Source organism: Typopeltis vanoorti, chromosome 22 (genome assembly GCF_054136105.1).
Source record: "Typopeltis vanoorti isolate ZY-2024b chromosome 22, IOZ_Tvanoo_1.0, whole genome shotgun sequence".
NCBI classification, from domain to species: domain Eukaryota; kingdom Metazoa; phylum Arthropoda; class Arachnida; order Uropygi; family Thelyphonidae; genus Typopeltis; species Typopeltis vanoorti.
In genome coordinates this window covers 10652957-10675920 of record NC_143570.1, presented here as the reverse complement: position 1 = coordinate 10675920, position 22964 = coordinate 10652957, and the positions used below count along the sequence as shown (strand labels likewise).

The window sequence follows — 22964 nt, the reverse complement described above, 5'->3', positions numbered from 1 at the left end:
AATTCTACCTCCTATCTTTGTTTTCCAAATTTTAAAACCTTAAATTCCACAATATTGAACTGGCATCCCCCACTCCCATGCCATTCACTCAATATATTCAAGTCTTCTTATAAGGCCAGAACATCTGCTCTACTCCTCATAGCTTGTCCCAAATCTGCATCTGCAAACAACTGAATATCCCCAATATTATTAACATACAGGTTAAACAGCAATGGCCATAAAACAGACCCCTGAGGCACACCACTAGTGACTTTCCTCCTCCAGTACATTGCTCCCTCATACACAACTTGCGGATACTTATCAGATAGTCAATCTTCAATCCAATGAACTAGTCTAATCTCATCTGCCCTAGTTTGACTATCAACTTATCATGCAGTAATCTATAAAAAGCCTTTGCAAAATCTAAGTATACTACTGTGTATCCATCTCTCTTGTCCAATGAAGATGTCACCTTATTGTAATAAGTAGATTACTAAAACATGACTGGGACCTGTGTAGCTCAGTGGATGTGGTGTTTGCACACCACAGCGCTTGCCGCACGAAGGAAGAGTTTCAAATCTAGTCGACGACTAGAGGAAATTTTTCTAAGCCTTTTTTCGACTGGTTCCCGAGTTAGTCGATCTCATGGCATGGGCAAGCAGGTTTGTCCCATAAACTCAAGAAAATTGACTGTAGAACCCACACTATTTTCAGACATTAAATATATTGTGTTAGGGACCATGAGATGGCAGCACTTGTTGAGCCGTCTCTCTTCACTGAGTGCCACTTAATTAATGATAGGCTTGGGCCATCTGTCTCTGATTGGGTACCAGTGGAGACTGAACTGTCCACTCAGTCTCAAAATGTTAGATAGGGCTAAAAAGGCCTTGCCTACTCCTTATACGGGAATAAAAGGCATTACCTGATTTTTTTTCCCCTTCTAAAACATGCCCTTCCTTTAGCAAATCTATACTGTTCATCAAAGATAATATCAGTGCAGTCAACCAAATTCTGGATCCCAATTCTCATCAGCCTCTCCAATACTTTAACACAACATATGACACACAGATTCACCTCTTTTATGAAGCACCAGAATCTTGTCTTCCTTCCCTCATTTGGGACTTAATGAGTTTTAATATAAGTCTCTTAATATGCGTCTTCCCCCAATGTAACTCATATTGAACAAATATGCCAACTGACTGGCATATTCCTTCAAAATATATGGTGATGTATCACCAAGTCCCACGGCCTTATTAACATCAAGTTTGCTCAATTCCCCATATACCTCTTACACATTCAGTCAGTCTCTCCTCCTCATCATCCATTGATCTCAAACTTTCCAGAATGTCATAGTCACAAGGATGAAAGACCTTTATGAACTGCTCATTAAATATCTCAACTATAACCTCTGCAGCAGCTATCCTTATACCATTTCCTCAAATCAATGTCATCCTTCCATAATCTTTTTTTTTTTTTGGCTTCATTAGCGAACTGCTGCTCATACTGCACTTTTGCTAACCTTACAAACTGAGTCACCCTTCTTGTCTGTTCTTTGTAATCCTCATGGAATTGATTACCACCACTCATCTTATGTTACCTGCATAATGACTTTTTCCTCTGTATTTCATCTCTTCATTTATCTATTTCAACACCTTTCTTAATTAACCTTCTGGCACTTGGAATACATTTAGACATTGCTTCTACTAGATAGTTCTTGAATATCACCCAAGTAGTATTGATCTCTTTTCCACCCAACTCTTCATTCCATGCTACAGCTGTAAGCTGTCATCTGAGTTTTACATAATTACCAGCCTTGTAGTTCCACATATATCCTTTCCTCACATGGCTGACAACCACCCAGGTAATCTCTTCATGGTCACTCTCACCAAATGGAGGGAGATTTGACACCTCATTTACAATAACATTCTCTGACGAAATGATCAAATCCAAGATCCTTAGTCCTCGCATGCCCTGTTACATACTGCCTGTGGTAGTTGTCCCTCAAAAACTCGAGAAACTCATTTTCTTTACTTCCAGTAGCTATCTTTTCATCCCAATCTATATTGCCATAATTAAAATCATCCATAACGATCACCTTTCCTATTTGCTTGGCTAATTTTCTTATACATTTCACGGTAACTACTCTCCACATCACCAGATCTATAACAACATTCAACTACATACTGCCTCAAAACCACTGCCAATATTTCCCCCCTTGCATTTTGACCTTGTATGGACATCTTTTTTTTTCTATCATCAATAGTACCTTTCTATCTTCACGAAATACATCATACACTTCTATTTCTGTTCCTATCAGGAATAGAGATTCCTTTGTCTTATAGATGAAGCCATCTAATTGGAAAAGATGGGTACAAATCTTGTTTAGAACATGAAGAACCTCTATCGGACTTTTCTACTGAAGATGTATTAGTTGAGATAACAGGAAATGGCAAGTTTGTTTTTTCCCCCAGAACTTTTTATCTTGCAAACAGACAAATATCCCCATCAATACCTCTCTAAAGACATCAAATACCCTTAGAAGGTTGCAGTAGAGGAATGGCAAGCCAGCTGCATTAATGAGTTGAGTTCCCTGATTAGGGGACTCAACTCATTTTGGATTGACAAGAACTGGATAGATGGATGGTGAATCAAAAAGTTAGAGGCCTAGAAAATAAATCATATCAAAGTTCCTCCCAGAAAGTAAGGCAAAAGATACCTCAAGGAATACAGAAAAAAAAAAAAGTAAGACATTATTATTATTATTATTATTATTATTTTGACACCTCCAGGGAGTCCAAAGACTCATCGAGGGAGAGTGTGCCGCAGCATCGAACGATTGGCCCCCTTCCAACTACTAACCGCGCTCAAACATACTTAACTGAGCCATTAGTAGCAGAGGCTCTACCAATCGACCAACCTTCGCCGGCAAGACATTAAGCTATGCATAAAAATAAGTGGTGGAACGAGTACTATCCTTTTACAGTAGGATTCAGTAGCTATACTGTATTAAGCATGGTTAGAATGTCCAATTCAAGATGACTGTAATAACTCTCATAATACCTAACTATAACAAGCAAAGCTGAATGTGAGAAATGTCTGCAGAGAACTTTCACTATTAACTATTCCAAGTAAAATATATGCAAGCATACTGAAAACAGACTATGAAAAATAACAGAAGAGAAACTTGGGAGAAGAACGAACTGGTTTCAGTCCAAACAGGAGTTCTTGGCATCAGATTTTCACTTTATGATAAACAGTTGGGGAAGGCATGGGAACATAAAAAGATCTGTATTTAAATTTTGTGAATTCAATTTTGCAGGAAAAAAAAAAAAGGCATAATCAGATACCAAGAGATAAGTGTTTATAATGCTGCAATTATATGGTGTAAGTGGCACATTACACAAAGCTATATATAGCAATATAATGACAAATTAAATTTGGAAATAGATAACAGAATAAATAAAACTGCCATTGTGAGGAAATATACTAGTTGAATAAATGTATACGGCATAAGTCAGAGAAATTAAAACGGTATACAAGATGATATTTACAATAAATTTTAATTTTAGATGTAAGAGTTCAGTTAGGAATAAAACAGATGATCAAAGACTAGAGTCCATACATATATCAAAACTCTGAGAAAAATCAGAAGAGCAAACAGATGGTATAAATGAGAAAGTCATGTTAAAGATGAAGACAATGGAAAGGATCTTGACGTTAGTATTCAAGAATATGTGAGCAGAGCGAATCTAATTGTATGGTCACACAAAAAAAGAACCCAGAGGACAACAAAGATCTACATGAATTGATGTAGTAAGTAAACAGAGTCCTGCAAACAAACAGATTAATTTGAAGGAAAACTGTTGATAAGCTAGTAATAACGTAAACTTAGTAATGTAATATTATCACAGTATCCTATACACCATCCCTCCTTCAGGGTATGAAGCAAGAATTTGAGGATGAATCTGTTAACTCCAAATTTTAAACAAGACAATGCAATTGCATACATTACACAAATAGCAAACCTCATTTAGGACCATTTCTTGCATTTACAGATAAATTTAGATCAGGTATATGCCCAAAGAAGCCATAAATGTTGAGTAACAGCTGACTAGCAATCTTACATGATTCCTAATTCCTAATCCAGCCTAAACCTTACAAAACCAAACCTATTTTAAACTCACTAATACAAAGGAAGATTAGTCTTCACTCTAGTAAACTGAATTTCTAGATATTAGAATTAAGACACAAAGGAAATAATAGGAAATACAACAAAGTAAATTTGCAAGAAATAAGCAAAAAAAAAAAAAAAGTTAAACAATGGAAAATGTATACACCTGGTCGTTGACTTACGCCCATCCACACTTACAACCACAAAAAAAAAAAAATAAAAAATAATAATAATAATAATAAATCAGGCAGCTGCACGTACGATAACTATGGGATACAATAGTTATTGTACGATAACCCGTGTACGATAACTATCTCTCACATACACTCAGTCGCTTTCAAGCAACTGTTGCATGTGGTGTATTAATTAAAATTGTACTGAAATACTACCCATAAAATGTCTAGTAAAAGGAAAATGCCTTCATCTACAGATACGCCAGCTAAGAAGTCAAGGAAAACTATTGATTTAGAGTGTAAAATGAAAGTTATTCAGAAGTATGGAGGCAGAAAGAAAGCGAACACAATAGCACATGACTTGAAGTTATCACATTCCACAGTATCGACGATACTTAAGGACAAAAAAAAAATTCGGAAAGCTGTGAAAGGTTCTGCACCTACGAAGTCTACAATTTTAACCAAACAACGTTTGGTTAAAATTGTAGACTTCGTAGGTACAGAACATAAAATGGAGAAATTGTTGTTTATGTGGATAGAAGATTTAATACAGAAAAATTCGCCCATGAGCCTTTGCACAGTGCAAGCGAAGGCTAGAAGTCTGTTTCAGAGTTTAAAATCACGTGCCAGAGACGATTACGCAGAAGATTTTCAGGCTAGTACTGGGTGGTTTAAGCGTTTTAAAAAAAGATTTGCTTTGCATAATGTACGTGTCACAGGAGAAGCAGGAAGTGCAGATGAAGCCCAAAAATTTGTTGATAGTTTTGACTCTTTAATCAAAGAAGAAGGTTATCTACCGGAACGTAGATGAAACTGGCTTGCAATGGAAATGCATGCCTAATCATACGTACATACACCAAGCAGCAAAAAGGATGTCAGGATTCAAAGTTTTTAAGGATCAGTCGACTTTGTTGCTTGGTGGGAATGCCGTGGGTTTTAAGTTGAAGCCTTTTCTCATTTATCATTCAGAAAACCCTCGTGCATTTAAGCACATCAACAAGCACACTGCCCGTTTACTACCGTTCAAACCCTAAAGCTTGGATGACTCAAGCACTGTTCAAAGACTGGTTCATGAACTGCTTTATTTCCCAGGCTCATGAATATTGTGCAGAGAGAGAGAGATATATCCCCTTCAAAATTTTACTGATTATGGACAATGCCCCTGGCCACCCTCCTCATCTGTACGACCTTCAATATGATGTTAGAATGGTTTTTATGCCACCTAACACAACTGCTCTCATTCAACCCATGGATCAGGGTGCTATTTCAGCATTCAAGGCTCACTACCTCAGAACGACATTCGCACAAGCCATCAAAGCGATAGATTCTGATACTGATTTATCTTTGCGAGACTTTTGGAAGCAGTACAACATTCTTCAGTGTATCAAGAATATTTTGACCACATGGGAATGTGTAACAAAGAATTGTATGTCGGGAATTTGAAAAAAGTGTCTAAAATGTTATACGAATACATTTGAAGGATTTGAAAAAGGAGAGGAACTGGAAGTGATTACAGAAAAAATAGTTAAACTTGCAAAAAATCTTAAATTAGAATGTGAAATTGAAGATGTAGAAGAATTGCTAGATTGTGAAATAAAAGAACTTTCAGATGAAGAGTTGATTGAATTCGAAGCAGAAAGCGTAAGAAGAGGAGCCAGAAAAGAAATTCACTGCAAAGAGTTTATCAGATTCTTTTTCGCAACTTAATAAAGCTCTCGCCAGTTTTGAAGCAATGGACCCTAATGTCGAATGTTTCACAAAGGTTGAACGTATTATTCAAGATGCTGTGCGTTGTTATCATGAGATATATGAAGAAAAAAAGAAACAAATTGTTCAAACAAAGGTCAGCATGTTCCTCATCAAGAGAACATCTCCCACACCTCAACCCGAGAACATCTCCCACCTCAACCCAAGAACATGATCCTGATGATCCACAGCCCAGCACAAGCAAAGATTAAAAATTGATTTTGTAAATTTCATTTGTATTCCTTTTTACATTAATTTTAGATTGTATTTTTGTATTTACAGTACAGTATTATTTTTCACATTATGTACAATATACATAATTATAAATTTAAAAGATTATAAAAATAAATTATAAATTATGAAAAAAAAAGATTAGAAAGGTTAAAGAATACTGTTAATAAATATATGGCCGACACACGACCAGATCGACTTATGACCTGTCAGCCGAACGGAAGTCGGTCGTAAGTCAACGACCAAGTGTAATGAAAAATCATCGAAAACAGAAGAAAGTAAATGGCAGTAAATCAACATTAAGGATAATATATTAAGTACCCAAAATTAACACATGAAAAAGTAAAAATGCAAGCAATAACAGACAAAATAAGAAAAACTAGAAGAGAATCAAATTATAAAAATCTAGAAGTAATGTTTAAATTTTGAAATGTTATATAAGCTTAAATTTATGTCACTTACTTGAAATATTCATGATAAACTACTATCAATATGTGCAGACTCAGATTTTAGGTTTTCACAATTTAATTAAAATATTTAGGTCAAAAATTAAAAAAATTATAAATCAGAAGTTTACAATTTTTTTACCTTACAGATAAAGAGTACTTCTAACAAATTTCATAACTTTTAAGCATGTGTGCAATATTTCTTTAATGTTGTGTTCTTTGTTCTGTTAGAACTATAAAGTGCTAAGAGAACACTATCAATTTATTGAAACTTTTTTCACTGGTTATAATATAAACGAAAGATGCCAAGAAATTATATTCTTGGTTTAATCCTTTATCCAAGCATAAGCAAACAAAATTTGCAAGTGAAGTATATTCATGACTGGGTTACTTGTATACAGAGGCTAATGACTTCACATCAATTGCCTTAGTATTCTATAATGCAAAGAATACATCCTTTTGGGCATGTATAAAGCTAAGCATTATGGGAAGGGCCACTATCCAAACCAGTATCCAGCATTATACATACCTGAAAGGATATGTGCTTTGCATTATGGGATACTAAGACAACTGATGTGACGTCATTAACCTCTATATACAAATAGTCAGTTGTGAAGATACTTCATGGGCAAACTTTGTTTGCTTACACTTAGATAAAGGATTAAACCAAGAATATAATTTCTTGGCATCTTTAATTTTATAATCATCAATTTATGCCATGTGTACATCACTGGGTCTCTGTCAAATCGGTAAGCTGATGATGACACCAACTTTTTTTTATTACTTTATTCCTCCCCCTTAATTTAATTAACCACCTTACTGGCCATTATGGATCAAATATGCATCCTTATACGCTTCGTATCGATCATATTTTTTATTTTTTTTTGTATTTATATTTTTATTAAGTTCGCATGTTTTTTTTATTTTAATGGTACAGACTGCACTTATTTAGATTATTATGGGTATTTCAGGCAAGTGACTTTAATTTAAACTAACATAACATTTTGAAATTTTAACATTAATTCCAGATTTTCATTTTTATAATTTCATACTCTTATAATGTTTTATGTATGGTTCCTACTAATGTTTTGCACTACATTCAATCATCAATGTATGATTTTCCATTTTCTTTGTTCTGTTTTCATTCCCCCCACCCCCACAGTGTTAATATGTACTTGCAATCCTCATGTTTAGGTTTATACTTTGATTCTCCAGCATCATATGTTGTTTAAGGATATTGACAATATTTGTTAATAAATAAAATTATTTAATTAATAGACTTGTATTAGACACTTCAGTAATTATTATTATTATTTGACACCTCCATGGAGTCCAAAGACTTATCGAGGGAGAGTGTGCCAACAGCATCGAACGATTGGTCCCCTTCCAACTACTAACCGCGCTCAAACTTACTTAACTGAGCCATTAGTAGCAGAGGCTCTACCAATCGACCAACCTTTGCCGGCAAAAATTAAAAATTAAACGCCCATATAGAATTAAATGCCAATAGAATTAAATAGCATTAAACGCCAATAAAGAAGAAAAACTGGAGAGAGATGCAGAAAGACCTGAAGTCCTACAATACGCTACCTATTGTCTTCAGTTAGGTGTTCTGGGTCGTTGGGCTGACTTCTGCAGATGAGGGTTTCCCATATGAAGGGAGTCTGATACAACCATATCTGTTTAGGATGGGATAGTTAGTGAGAGCTGCAGCTGATTTGAGGAAAGCCTCTAGAACTTGAATTTGCTTTGATGAAGTAATATGGCTTTTTTCTAACAGATCCTGTGCCAGGTATCCAGGACATGATCTGCCAATCCTGACAGCCGTAGTGGTGGAATTGGATTTAATCCTGATACTTTGACATACAAATGTTGGCTTATACAATATATGATGCTGAACTTGTAATGATTGTTTTTAATTATTTTTTTTATTATTATAAATCTCTCTTTATTAAAAAATTTAAACTTCTTAACTACTGTAGAAAGATTTTGCAATGGAACAAGGCTATGCATTAAGCAACTATGGCAGAATATAACCAAATGTATTTTAAAGGGCAGTAGTAAAGATCAAGGACATTGATTCAAAAATGATGCCAAGAACAGAGGAAATGGCAATAAATCATACATTGAGGATTATATATTTGGTTTAATCCTTTATCCAAGTGTAAGCAAACAAAGTTTGCACCTTAAGTATTCTCAGGACTGGGGCAACTCGTGGCAAAGGTGGTATAAGTTCTTATCACATGCCTTAGTATCTCATAATGCAAAGCACATCTCCTTGTGGAGACATGTATAATACTATGCATTAAGGGAAGGGTCACTACTTAGACCAGTTTCGACCTTTATTGAGGTCTCATCAGTGGGAGCCAGACCCAGAGGTCGTGATACTAAGGTGGAAGTAATGGAGAAGTCACATTTCCATATGCCAATTGCCAAAAGGTGTCACACAACACTACATCTCATTAGTGGGAGCCAGGTGTCACCTGGCTCCCACTAATGAGACCTCAATAAAGGTCGAAACCAGTCTGGGTAGAGACCCTTCCCTTAATGCATAGCATTATACACGTCCGCAAGGAGATGTGCTTTGCATTACAGGATTCTAAGGCAAGTGATGAGAACTTATACCACCTTTGCCGCGAGTTGCTCCAGCCCTGAAAATACTTCTGGTGCAAACTTTGTTTGCTTGGACTTGGATAAAGGATTAAACCAAATATAATTGGTAGCATAGCCAAGTGAAAAAACTTCCATCAACATACATTGAGGATAATATATTAAGTACCCCAAATGAATTATATTGTATTAATCTCATATTACTCACTGTGTTAGGCTCGATCGTGGACAAGTAACTTGGTGTCTCAGAAACAAAGAACACCAAGATGGGATAGTTAATCCTAACCGCGAAGTCTGTATATCTATTAATCGCATTAAAACTCGACAAAAAATTATATTCTTGTTTAATCCTTTATCCAAGCACTTGGATAAAGTGCTACATTTCTGATGTGTATACCAATATACATGTCTGAAAGGGTGTGTGCTTTTAGGATACTAAAGTCTACTCAAAATAAATTGTATTAATCTCATATTACTCACTGTGTTAGGCTCGATCGTGGACAAGTAACTTGGTGTCTCAGAAACAAAGAACACCAAGATGGGATAGTTAATCCTAACCGCGAAGTCTGTATATCTATTAATCGCATTAAAACTCGACAAAAAATTATATTCTTGTTTAATCCTTTATCCAAGCACTTGGATAAAGTGCTACATTTCTGATGTGTATACCAATATACATGTCTGAAAGGGTGTGTGCTTTTAGGATACTAAAGTCATTAGCCTATATATACAAGTAGCCTGATCTTGAAAATACTTCATGTGAAAACTTTGCTTGCTTACATCTGGATAAAGGATTAAACAACAATACAATTTATCAAGTTTCATTTTTCAACTGTTAACTGCAAGTTTCTTTCGGCTGGTTTATCATGCTGATCTCAAAACCAGGTAAATAGGTGAAGGGCTAGCAACCCATCCTCATAAAAAAAGTGCTTTGCTATGGAAACCAGGACCACAGAAAAATGTGATCAAATCTTAATACAAAATAAAGACAAACTGTTGAGAATGATATCCTCTAGTAAAAGCTTATGGAGAAACTAGGGAATTGAAGAATACAACAGAAAATTCAAAGATGACACAAAAACCAAAAGAGACATATGCACACATTATTTTCAGCCAAAAAAAAAATTTGGATGTTGGAATGTGAAGACTATGTATGTAAGATCAAAAGCAGCCAATAAAGACAAAGAAATGAAAGACTACACAAAATGAAATATTGAGAATATGTGAGACAAGATGGAATTGATCCATTTAAGTTAATGAGAAACAATAATGTATGTTGGAAATGAAGATGAGGATAGTGCACATGCAAAAGGAGTAGTAATAATGATGCCAGTAAAGCAAGAGCTGCGATGAGAATGGGAACCAACTACAGAAAAATGTAAAAGCAAGATTTAACTCAAGATTCTATAAAGTGACAATTATAAATATACATGCACCAACGAATAATTGCAGATAAAAAAAATATGAATTTTATATATTACAGAAAACAATAATGACACAAATTCTAGGGATATAATTATAGTAATGAGGGGATCTAAATGCTAAAATAGGAAATGATCGTACAGGCAGAGAAATGATAATGGAAAAAGAAGGTATAGGAAATATAAATGAAAATTGGGAGATGTTACGGGATTTCTGCATGGAATGAATTAGTAATAGGAGGATTCATCTTTAATCATAAAAATATAAAGTATCATGGTGAGCATCAGATAGAAAAACATATAACTAAATTGACCACATAATGATACAAAGAAACGGAGAGGATCTCTTTTGAATGTGAGATCCATGAGAGAAAATGCTTATACAGACCATTTTTTTTTTTTTAGAAATAGGAGAAATTAAAATAAGAATAATGAACATAAAGTAATAGGAAAAACAGAACATACAACATAAACAAAAATTGAAGAAAGAAAACTACTAAATGAGACAAAAATTGCAGCTAATAGAGGTGATATTAGAACATCATATAATATTATGAAAACAATGACAGGCAAGAAAAGAGATGAAAAAAAAAAAAAAAAAAATATATATATATATATATCTACTCTATACATAAAAAAAGATAAGCCGAATTTGAAACGTTTTCATGTCATTTTTTTTTTTTTGTCTCCGGCTTACTAGCCCTGAACTCGAGGGGTTGGGTTCCGTAGGCACCAGGGACACAGGGCCTCCCTAGTATAATGAACATAAAGTAATAGAAAAAACAGAACATACAACATAAACAAAAATTGAAGAAAGAAAACTACTAAATGAGACAAAAATTGCAGCTAATAGAGGTGATATTAAAACATTATATAATATTATGAAAACAATGACAGGCAAGAAAAGAAGAGATGAAAAAAAAAAAAAAATATATATATATATATATATATATATATATTTTTATGTATATACTCTATACATAAAAAAAGATAAGCCGAATTTGAAACGTTTTCATGTCATGTTTTTTTTGTATCCAGCTTACTAGCCCTGAACTCGGGGGGTTGGGTTCTGTAGGCACCAGGGGGACAGAGCCTCCCTAGTATATATATATACAAAAACAAAAACCATACACAATGGAGAACTTTCAGAAAATTAAAAATTGAAATTAAAACGGGAGTTAGAAAGGGCTGCACTCTCTCCCCAACATTTCTTATTGTTGGGGAGAGAGTGTGCCAGCCATAAAAAACAGAAAGGAATTCAGTGGAATTTAATGGAACAGCTACATGATCTGGATTTTGCAGATGTTTACTGTCTCATACACAACGTATGAAAACAAAAAAATAATAAAACTCAAAGAAGCCTTTGTGGAATTAAGAATAAATAAAATAAAAACAAAAGTAAAGAAAAATAATAAACAAAAAGAAGACAGTACTAGATGGTCAAATTTTAGACACAGTGGAGAACTTTAATTATCTAGGATCAATAATAAATGAACAGGGAGGAGCAAAGGAAGATCTAGGATACAGAGAGCACAGATAATTTTTAACATGTTAGGGAAAATATGGAAATCAAAGCAAATAGGCTTGAAAAAAAAAATCATGCTATTTACTACAAACAGTGCCTTCTTTTTTTTTTTGCAGGTAAAAAGTATTTTGCCATGCAAATTAGCCAGAATGCAATATATGAGAAAAGAGTGCTATGATATCAGGTGGGAATTTATCCTGTAAAGGAAGAATTGTGTCACTGATTGGAACATTTGTGAAAAGGGAAGAGACATCAAAAGTGACTAATAAATTAAATTGTATCTCTGGGCCAGGAAGTGACTGATTTAAGTAATTCTGTTTTCTTTTAAATCCGATTAGTTATGTTATAATTCATATGGCACTATCTTTACTGACTAGTAATTATAAGGTCATGACTTGCTTGTAAAGATTCAGTTTTGGTGAGATTTGCTAATTATTGTTTTAAAATGTTAACGATTTCTAGTCATATTTTATCAATTATGGTAGTTGGAAGAAATCTTATGCTTCTTTCAATATGGTGTATAAAATCCAATTTATTTAACTTTCCTGGGTGTCCCAGCAAAGTTTAGACCTTGACCAAGCAGCAAGAGTTCATCACTGCTCAGGACATGGCTTGAAAGGTTAATCACATGACTGTTCATTGAAGCTGGTTGCTCCTGTTATCACTTATTTCTGGTTGGGTACTATTATCCTCTCATTAGTCGTGAATGCTTCTGTTATCACTGGCTTGTTGTTGGCTGTTTTCAAAGTCATTTAATAATGAGAAATTTAAATTTTGTCCATTGGCTGTTTAAATGTTGCCACTGTTCACTGTAAGAAATTTGGCTATAAGATTTGCTTTGTTTGTTTCTAGAGTATGTTTAAGCTGAGTTTTCAGTCATTCTCTCAAGGACATTCCAAATATCTGGATTTAAATATCTGAAATTTTCAGATTTTAAATTTAGAACCTGATTTTGAGCAAATGCTAGGTTCTTATTAGTAATTTGAATCTGTTTTTATTTTTGAGCATTGCTTTCTCCATACAGTTATAAATTCTTAGTGCTTTTGCCAAGGTCAAAATTCATATTTAGCTTGATACAGTTAGGAATAACATAGCTGTCTCTGCATCATTTTAAAAATGCCAGCCATTAAAAAAAAAAAAAAAAAAGCATGCATATCTTTAGCTTATCATAGTGACTGCATTGCTTGTGTGTTAACACAATGATCAGCATTCATTTCAGTAAATTATGGAAATCACAACCGTATTAAGAATAATTAATTTCCTGATGTTTCTACCATCATATTAAGGTCATCAATCTGGAGTGAGCATGCACATATATACAAAGACAAGCTATATTACATTTTGAATAGTATGCCCAAGTGACAATGTTGGATCAAGTGGAAAAAAAATAATAATAAATAACTATATGAAAGAAATACCATATTTATAACAACGTCAGAGAACAAATTCATATTAATACTTTTATCATAATATATTTTAATACAGCAATATGGCCTAATCAATAATTTAACATATGTGTTTGTTATATTAAGACTAAGATACTACAGTCCTAATTATATTTATAATGGAAGGTTATATGGACAGAATGTGAAGGGGTGGGGCTGAAATGTTCTGATAAACACCTAGATATACACAAGAAAAATTATATTAAAGCAACTGATATAAACACAAGAGAAAACATATCTTAAAACCTTTTAACCTCCATGTTTCATCAAATTGTAATAATTTGTTCTTTAAGATATATAAGAAGACATGTCAGAGGTTTTGAAGAAATTCAAAGATACAGAGGTGTGGGTCATCATCAAGTTTTTTGTCCTGCAAGAAAAGTCCACAACTGAGTACCAAACTTTGAGACTAGGAAACTGTGCCACAGGTCAGGAAGACCTTCCACAGTGACAACACCTGAAAATATCAATGCAGTGCATGCCATGATCCTTGATGATAGATGAATATCATCCAAAAACATTGCAAAGACTCTGGGGATATCCAGGGATGAGTTGGGGTCACCATCCACTAATACCTGTACAAGCAGAAGCTCTCAGCAAAGTGGTCCCCTAATGTTTGAATGTCGACCGAGAGAGAGAGAGAGAGAGAGAGAGTGTGCTGTCATTTCAAGGGATTGTGAGTCATTCTGAGAAATCAGGTGCAAATTTTTGGCTTGTGACTGCTGATGAAACATGGCTTCATCGCCATGAGCCAGAGACCAAACAACAGTCAATGGAGTGGAGACAAAGCTTCGCCACTGCCAAAGAAATTCTGAACCCAAAAGTCAAGCAGGGAAGGTTCTTGCCACTGTTTTTTGGGATATGGATGGTGTAATCCTTACCAAGTACCTAAAAAAAAAAGGTTAGTTAGTTTCATATGATGATACAACGGCCGTGAGTCCCTTTTATGGGAAGGTACAACACCATCTTAATCCCCTTAAATTTTTATCTGGGCTCAGGACCGGCATAGCTGACAAATCAGTCCTATGGCTGGGTCAGTATTCCTGACTGTAATCTGTGTGTGTTCACGGGGCTGGTTTGCCTGCTTGTAGGATGAAAAACCCCAGATAAACTGGCAGGGAAAAACCAGCTGTCCATGCCCCAGACCAGCTAACTTGGTTATGGCTGAGGAAGATCCTTAAGCTCCTCATGTCATCAACAGGAATCGAATCTAGGACATTCCTTCCCCAGGCATATAGTTGCGAAGTGCAAAGCCACTAGGCTAACTGTGCAGATGCTGTAAAATAAGGTGAAAATGTTACAGCAGCAGTTTATTCAACAGTTCTGAAGGAAAAATGCCATGGGAAAACTGGGCAGAAATGTGCTGCTTTTGCAGGCCAATACACCTGCTGGCACTGCTTATGAAACTTGACAGACAATACACAACTTGGACTTTCAATGTCTGCCTTAGATATGGGGCCAGGTGTGGCCTATTTGCCAGACCTGTCCCCATATGACTATTTCCTGTTCCCAAATTTAAAGAAACACTTGAAAGGAAAAAAATAAGTAATAATCTAGAATCTTAGCTTTCATATAGCCTATAGTAATCTAGAATCTTAGCCTTCATATAACAAACACTTGTTAAATTATTGATTAGGCTACCTATACTCTGTATTAAAATGTATTAAAAGTATTAATATGAATTTGTTCTGTAATAATGTTATAAATGATACTGCGTTGATGTAATTTTTTCCCCATTAGAGGTCAGGCCTGTAGAATAAGGTTGATCGAATCATTTGAAATGTAATATAGTTTGTCTCTGTATATATACTGTACGCCCACACTTTGTAGAGCTGACCAAGAATAGTCAATTCGTGCTGGAGGGGAAAAAGAAATAAAGGATGTACAAATTGGTCAACACGTGAAATCATGTGCTTTATACTTAAATTTTCCGACTGTTGTACAAGCAAAATAGCTACCGTTTTAAGAACTAGAATTTTCATAAAAGACACGTTAATTTTCTAATGTATAATAATACTGTATAATCCCACGAAACGCATTGATTACCCTAACATTGGAATGGATTCTCCTTCTTTTGACACATGCGCAGAAATGTCAAAGGGTCTCGCACCTGTCTGAAGTACACACATATGTTATATGTGTGTACTTCAGACAATGCCCCTTAATATGACCCATTTCATGCACTGTATCCTTGTGGTAAACATTATTTCACCAATCTCCACGGAGTCAGACTCATTGTGGGAGGCCCAGTCAACCAGCAACATGTCTATCATAATGATCTTTGAAGTGATTTACATTACATGATTTCACAATGCACTCCGGGAATGTATTCAACTCACCAAGAACTCTCCATGTAAAAATCTACTCCTCGCACCCTTCTTCAGCAAATCCTTATACAACTTCCAGGGATGTCCTCCTGTTCTTCCCATCTTAACATTCACTCTTTTTATAATTCCATCTGTATTCTGATAAAATCTCTTAACTTGAAGGTCTATCATATCTCTTCTTTTCCTCCTATCCACCAACCTCTGTAATCCACATTCCCTCAAATGCTCTTCATAACCAACACTCCACAGTCACTTTGATCATTCATCTTTGAACTCTTTCTAGTGTTATTATTACGTGACACTCCAAGGAGATCAAAGACTCATCGAGAGAGAGCACCTACTCTACAACTCTCCATCTCCACCAACTACAGCAAACCAACTATCATCATCATCAACACCGACGCCATCAAATGTCCACTACTACCACCAGTATTTTCACAATCACAAACATCCATGCCCGCAGCCTTTTGGCTGGAGAGCAGATACAATACATGGTGAAGTTGGGGATTGAATCTGGGGCCTTTCACATGCAAAGCAAACGCTCTACCACTGAGCTATATCCCTCACCTTGTGTGTTTCTACATCACAATGAAAACCAGGTGACCACTGGTTTTCATTGTGATGTAGAAACTAATACCTTAAACAGGGGCACCATTTCCTTATCCCTACACTTTTTATCATAGACATAATACGATGTGCAGCCTTTGCAATGTGCCCTCAGAACTTTAGCCCACTGTTTACCATTATCCCAATATAACCAGAATCTTATCAGTAACAAGAATAAAGGATAGCAAGATAGGAGAATGACTAAAAAAACAAGTACTATCATTTCAAAAATTAGCAGATTTTTCTAATCTAAAAAGAAGAAAACCATTTGTATCTCCATTTCAAATATAACGACAGTGCAAATTCTTTAAGAGATCAAACTTTAAAACCGCTAATTAGAAGAAAAAAAATCAGCTAATAAATTAATAGTTTTGTTAGTAGTTCTCAGTGTTTCAGTGTTCTAAGAACAAGAAATATAGTATTTTTATATTATTTCAACTGAGCTCATGTCTATGATGAAAGAAACCTTTCACAGCTGAATGTAGTGGAACCCTACCTTCAAGAAAAACATGGATTTTTCATTCCAAGAGAGAAGAATATAGACCAGAAAGAATGCATGCAACAGACAAAATACATTTAGCAAGACAATGCAGTTTAACAGCTGGTCTCCCAAAATGAGTGTTCAGACTCCATGGAGATGCTAAATTTTCTGAACATATAATAAACTCAGTTTATCCATCTGGCATAAATACAGTGTTGTTAAACTAACAGTAGATATAATTTATTTGCATGAACAAATCTTTCTTGCAAAAATGAGAAATTCTGAAGGGACTTTATATATATACGTAGAAAATTTACCTTGGGTATACTATACGTTAAAGATACCAAGCAATTTTATAAACTTGGTTTTAATCCTTTTTCCCAAGTAAGCAAACAAGCAGGTAAGTCAAGTTTGCACCTGAAGTATTTTCAGGTCTGAGGCAACTCATAGTAAAGGTGGAGTAAGTTCTGATCACTTTCCTTAGTATATCCGATAATGCAAAGCACATCTCCTTGCAGACATGTACAATGCTATGCATTAAGGAAAGGGCCACTACCCAGACCGGTTTCGACCTTTATTGAGGTCTCATCAGCGGAACCAGACCCTGAGATGCCAAGGCTGAAGTAATGCAGAACTAATAAATTTTACCTATACAAGTTGCCAGAAGTTGCTTTGACCTTATTAAATAACAATCTTGGGATGAGAGAAAGATGTAGAAAGTTTTTTACCGTGGGTATACTATACGTTAAAGATACCAAACAATTTTATAAACTTGGTTTTAATCCTTTTTCCCAAGTAAGCAAACAAGAAGGTATGTATTTTCAGGTCTGAGGCAACTCGTGGTAAAGGTGGAGTAAGTGGCCCTTCCCTTAATGCATAACATCATACATGTCTGCAAGGAGATGTGCTTTGCATTATGGGAGATACTAAGGAAAGTGATCAGAACTTACTCCACCTTTACTATGAGTTGCCTCAGACCTGAAAATACTTCAGGTGCAAACTTGACTTACCTGCTTGTTTGCTTACTCGGGAAAAAGGATTAAAACCAAGTTTATAAAATTGCTTGGTATCTTTAATATAAGTATAAAAAGAGAGCAACATGAAATGACCCTTAGTAATGTCAATTCCTAAGCACAATTTTTTAAAGTTTACAACCAATATACAGTAATCCATCGATTAATGCACCCCCCGATTAGTACGTCACTTTTTTTTGATACCCAAATTCGATTAGTGCGCCTATATACATCTTAAAAATAAATGTTACAGATTTTAAAAATTTTCTATCTATACATTTTTATGGCTAACTATTTTAAAATGGGGAGCTTAAGGGTCAAAGCTGTATAACTGAGAGGAGACCTCCACATAACCTTTAAAGGAATGCGGAGAACCGACCAGGGCTTCTGACCTAATGTCCAATCCTCACCTTCTCGTGGTGCACCCTGTTGGGTATCTACTTTGATACTGAACGAACGAGGATGGGCTGGCAATTTGGGATTTAGCCGACCAAATTGCATTCTTATTGGTTAAACCAAAATAAAAAATGATGGTACAACATGACAAAATTTCATGCCGGCTGGGGCGATGCCCGGTTAAACAAGGCCCCCGTTGTTTTCGCCAGGGAACCAGGGCGAACAGCGAAAAGTCAGCTACTGGAACAAATCTGAAAACAAACCCCAACTCAACATCACCAGAGTTAAAGATCGGTACTATCAACGTAAGAAGCCTGAATGGCAAAGAAATGGAGCTAGCTGAGGAATTAGATAAGTACCAGATTGACATAATAGGGGTGACTGAAACAAAAAAGACCAAAACTGGTGAGATCTTTCTGAGCAATAAATACAAAATGTTATATTCAGGCAATAACAATCAAGGAAAAGAAGGAGTAGCCATAGTATTCAACACAAAATACGAGGCTAATCTTCTTGAATGGCAGTCAGTCTCAAGTAGAGTAATGTGGGCAAATATGAGAATGGGGAACTGGACAATGAGACTTATTTGTGCCTATGGTCCCACAGAAGGTTCTACTAAGGTAGAAGTGGTGGAATTTTTTGAGGCTTTAGAAAAAGCAACTGACACAATGAAAAAGGAAAAGTTGATCCTTGTTGGGGATCTAAATAGTAGAGTAGGAAATGATTGTGAGACATACAAAAATATTTTGGGAAAATTTGGAGAAAAGAGCAAAGCTAATAATAATGGCAAATATCTGTTGGATTTCTGCTCAGGACATGGACTGGTTATTACTAACACCATGTTCCAACATAAAAATGTGCACAAATTCACATGGAGAGAAGAGGCTAGGAATAAGAAAAGTCTCATTGACTATGTTATTGTTGATAGTGATGTTTTCTCCCTGGTGCAGGACACCACAGTGTACAGAGGATTTGAAATTGGAAGTGATCACTATTTAGTCTTGAGCAGGATAAAATTGAATTTCATATTGAAAAGAATAACATGTAAGAAAGTTTTAAAGCGAATAAAAGTTGAGCAGCTCTCAGATGTAAACTGTAGACTAAAATACAGAAATATTATTGAAAAGAAAATGAAAGAGTTTGAGAACAGGAATCAAACCTTGGAGATTCAGTGGCAAACTCTGAAGGAAACATTGATTGATTCTGCCAGAGAGGCATGTGGTGAGGTTGTGTGCAAAGATAAAAAAATCAGAACTCCCTGGTGGACACAGGAAGTTAAAGAGGCAGTGAAGGAAAAGAAGAAAGCATATCAAAAGTTCCTGGCAAATAAGTCAGCTTTTACTCTTACAGAATACAGAGACAAATGTAAGAAAGCTAAACAGTGTGTAAAACTAGCTAAACAAAAGTCATGGGAGGACTTTGGCAAGAATATAGAAAATAAATATCAAGAAGGTGGCAAAATATTCTGGAGGTTGTTGAAGAAGCTTAGGAATGGAGGAAAGAATGCTGTAAAAGGAATTAGAGATGATAAAGGTGAAATGAAAACAGGAGAAAAAGATATCCTTGAAGTATGGAGTAATTACTTTGAAAAACTGCTAAATGAAACAAGCAGTGATGACAGCACAGTGATAAAAAAACACTGACCAGGCATGCAGTCAGGAATACATATCCATACTTGAAGTAGAAAAAGCCATCAAAGGCTTGAAATGTGGAAAGGCAGCAGGAGTAGATGATATTCGACCAGAAATGCTGAAGTATGGTGGTATAAGAGTCTTACAGTGGCTGCACTGCATAGTTCAGAAAGCCTGGACAGAGGGACGAATTCCCGATGATTGGAGTAGAGCTCTCATAGTACCCATATATAAAAAGGGAAATAAAACTGAATGTGAGAATTACAGAGGTATTTCCCTACTGAGTGTTCCTGGCAAGATCTATGCAAGTATACTTGAGAAACGGTTGAGAAGAATTGTGGAAGAAAAGCTTGGTGAAGAACAAGCTGGATTCAGGCCAAATAGAGGCTGTCAGGATCAGATCTTCACTTTACGACAAATAGTCAAGAAAGCATGGGAATATAACAAAGATCTGTATTTAAGTTTTGTTGATTTGGAAAAAGCATATGACAAGGTGCCAAGAGAGAAGCTATTCAATACGCTGCAGTTATATGGTGTCAATGGGGCATTATATTAAGCAATACTTAGTCTTTATTTGAGTTGTGAGTCAGCAGTTAGAATTGAAGGAAGTACAGGAAGATGGTTTAATGTCAAATCTGGTGTGAGACAAGGATGTACATTATCCCCTCTGTTATTCATTATCTATATGGATCACATTATGAAGGAATGTGGTATTAAACCTGATATCAAAATTGGAGATGTTAATGTCAGCTCTTTGCTTTCTGCGGATGATGTTATACTTCTAAATAAATCCGCTACAAGTCTGCAAGATTCTCTGACTAAATTGAATAGCTGTTGTAATAGATATGGTATGAAGGTCAGCAATAAAAAGACAAAGACAATGAAAATAGGCAGAATCATTGAAAATGTCAACTGTGTTGTGAATGGAGAACCTGTGGAACAAGTAAAACATTTCAGCTACTTAGGCACAATTTTTACTGAAGATGGTAAACTAAATATAGAAATAGACAACAGAATCAGCAAAGCTGGTATCGTGGGAAGTCAATTGAATAAATTCATATGGAATAAGAAAGAAATTAGTCGGAACACTAAATTAGCTGTATACAAGACTGTGTTCAAACCAATTTTAACATATGGATCTGAGAGCTGGGTCAGAAGTAAAACACTTGACCAAAGACTAGAGACCGCAGATATGAGAGTCCTGAGAAAGATTAGAGGCATGAACAGATGGCATCAATGGCAATATCATATTAAAAATGAGGATATTAGGAAAGAACTTGACATTGTCAGCATCCAGGAATGTGTTAGCAGAGCTAATCTCAGATGGTATGGTCACTTAAATAGAATGGGAGAGGAAAAATTAGCAAAACAAGTGTTCTCTGCCAGGTTGGCAGGAAAACGACCCAGAGGAAGACCAAGATATAGGTGGATTGATACGGTACAAAGTGCCTTAGACGATAGAAATATAAGATCTGATAATGTTGGAGTCTTGACAAGTAACAGACTGATTTGGAGGAAAATTGTAGATAGGAAGTTAGTAATGATATAATTTTTTCATGTAGTACTGTCATATCCTGTACACCCCTTGAGGGTACATTACAGGAATTTGATGATGATGATGATGACTATTTTAAAAAATCACTCACCAGAATGAAATAATTTAGTTACCGATTTAAAACATTTTAGAAAATTATTTTTAATGGCATACTACACTACTTTCATGTGCACTATGTTCCAAATTTTTACCGCCAAAATTTATGTCATCTGCTATAGTACGCTCACAGATTCAAGACCCTCTGACACTTATGCGCATGTCACAAAAAGGAGAATCCATTCTAATAATAGGGTAATCAATCCTTCTTCTAGGATGAGTTGTTTATTATTACACGTCGGAAAATTAACTTTTCTTTTATGATCATCGTAGTTTTTAAAGTGGTAACTATTCTGCTTGTATAACAGTTGGAAAATTTTATATATAATATAAAATTTAAACCTGGAGTTATAATATAAACTGGAGTTACCTGTAATAATAATAATAATATAAAGCACATGATTTCATGTGTTGGCGACCAATTTATATGTCCTACATTTCTTTTGCCCCTTCAATGATAATGTCCAAGAATTAATTAAATGTCATTCTGAAGAATTGAGGGATTCCGACCTGCTAAATTTAGATGCACAGCGGGAAGATCCCAAAGAATATGAAGAAAATTTAACCACTGATAATCAGCCAAAAGAGATTTCGCAGAAACAATTTGAAAATATTTTTCTTACAATCGAAGTTTTTAAGCAGCAATGCTTAGAGGCTGACCCTGATGAAGAGAGAAGCAGTAAAATTTGCAGAAGAGTAAGAGGCAATAGGGCCATACTGTCGGTTGTATGAAAATAAGAAACAAAATGCCTGCCAAACTAAATTAGCTCAATTCTTTGTTAAGAAGTACAATAATAAAATTCATATTCTGAACTAGGGGGCTCCATCCCCCTAACGCCTATGGTGCCCAATCACCCAGTGTTCCGGACTGGTAGGCTGGTTCTCCTTGAATTCTGATGACTCGACACTCAGGGTAGCCCCTGAGCGTAGAGTCTTCAAAAGGGGGGCCTCCCCCATTCCGGACTGGTAGGCTGGTTCTCCTTGAATTCCAATGACTCGACACTCCGGGTAGCCTCTGAGTTTCTAAACGTTTCAAATAACTTGACAAAAATGTTACAGCCTACATCCGCTTCAAGCCGACGCCACATCCATTTCCAATTTCAGCTTATCAT

The 22964-nt window shown here is 35.5% G+C and overlaps 1 protein-coding gene across 1 annotated transcript in view; it reads right to left on the bottom strand.

Annotated features, from left to right (window-relative positions):
- The window catches only part of LOC150094152 (chromatin target of PRMT1 protein-like), a 105634-nt gene that overhangs the window by 68440 nt on the left and 14230 nt on the right, over positions 1-22964 (bottom strand). The window lies entirely within an intron of this gene.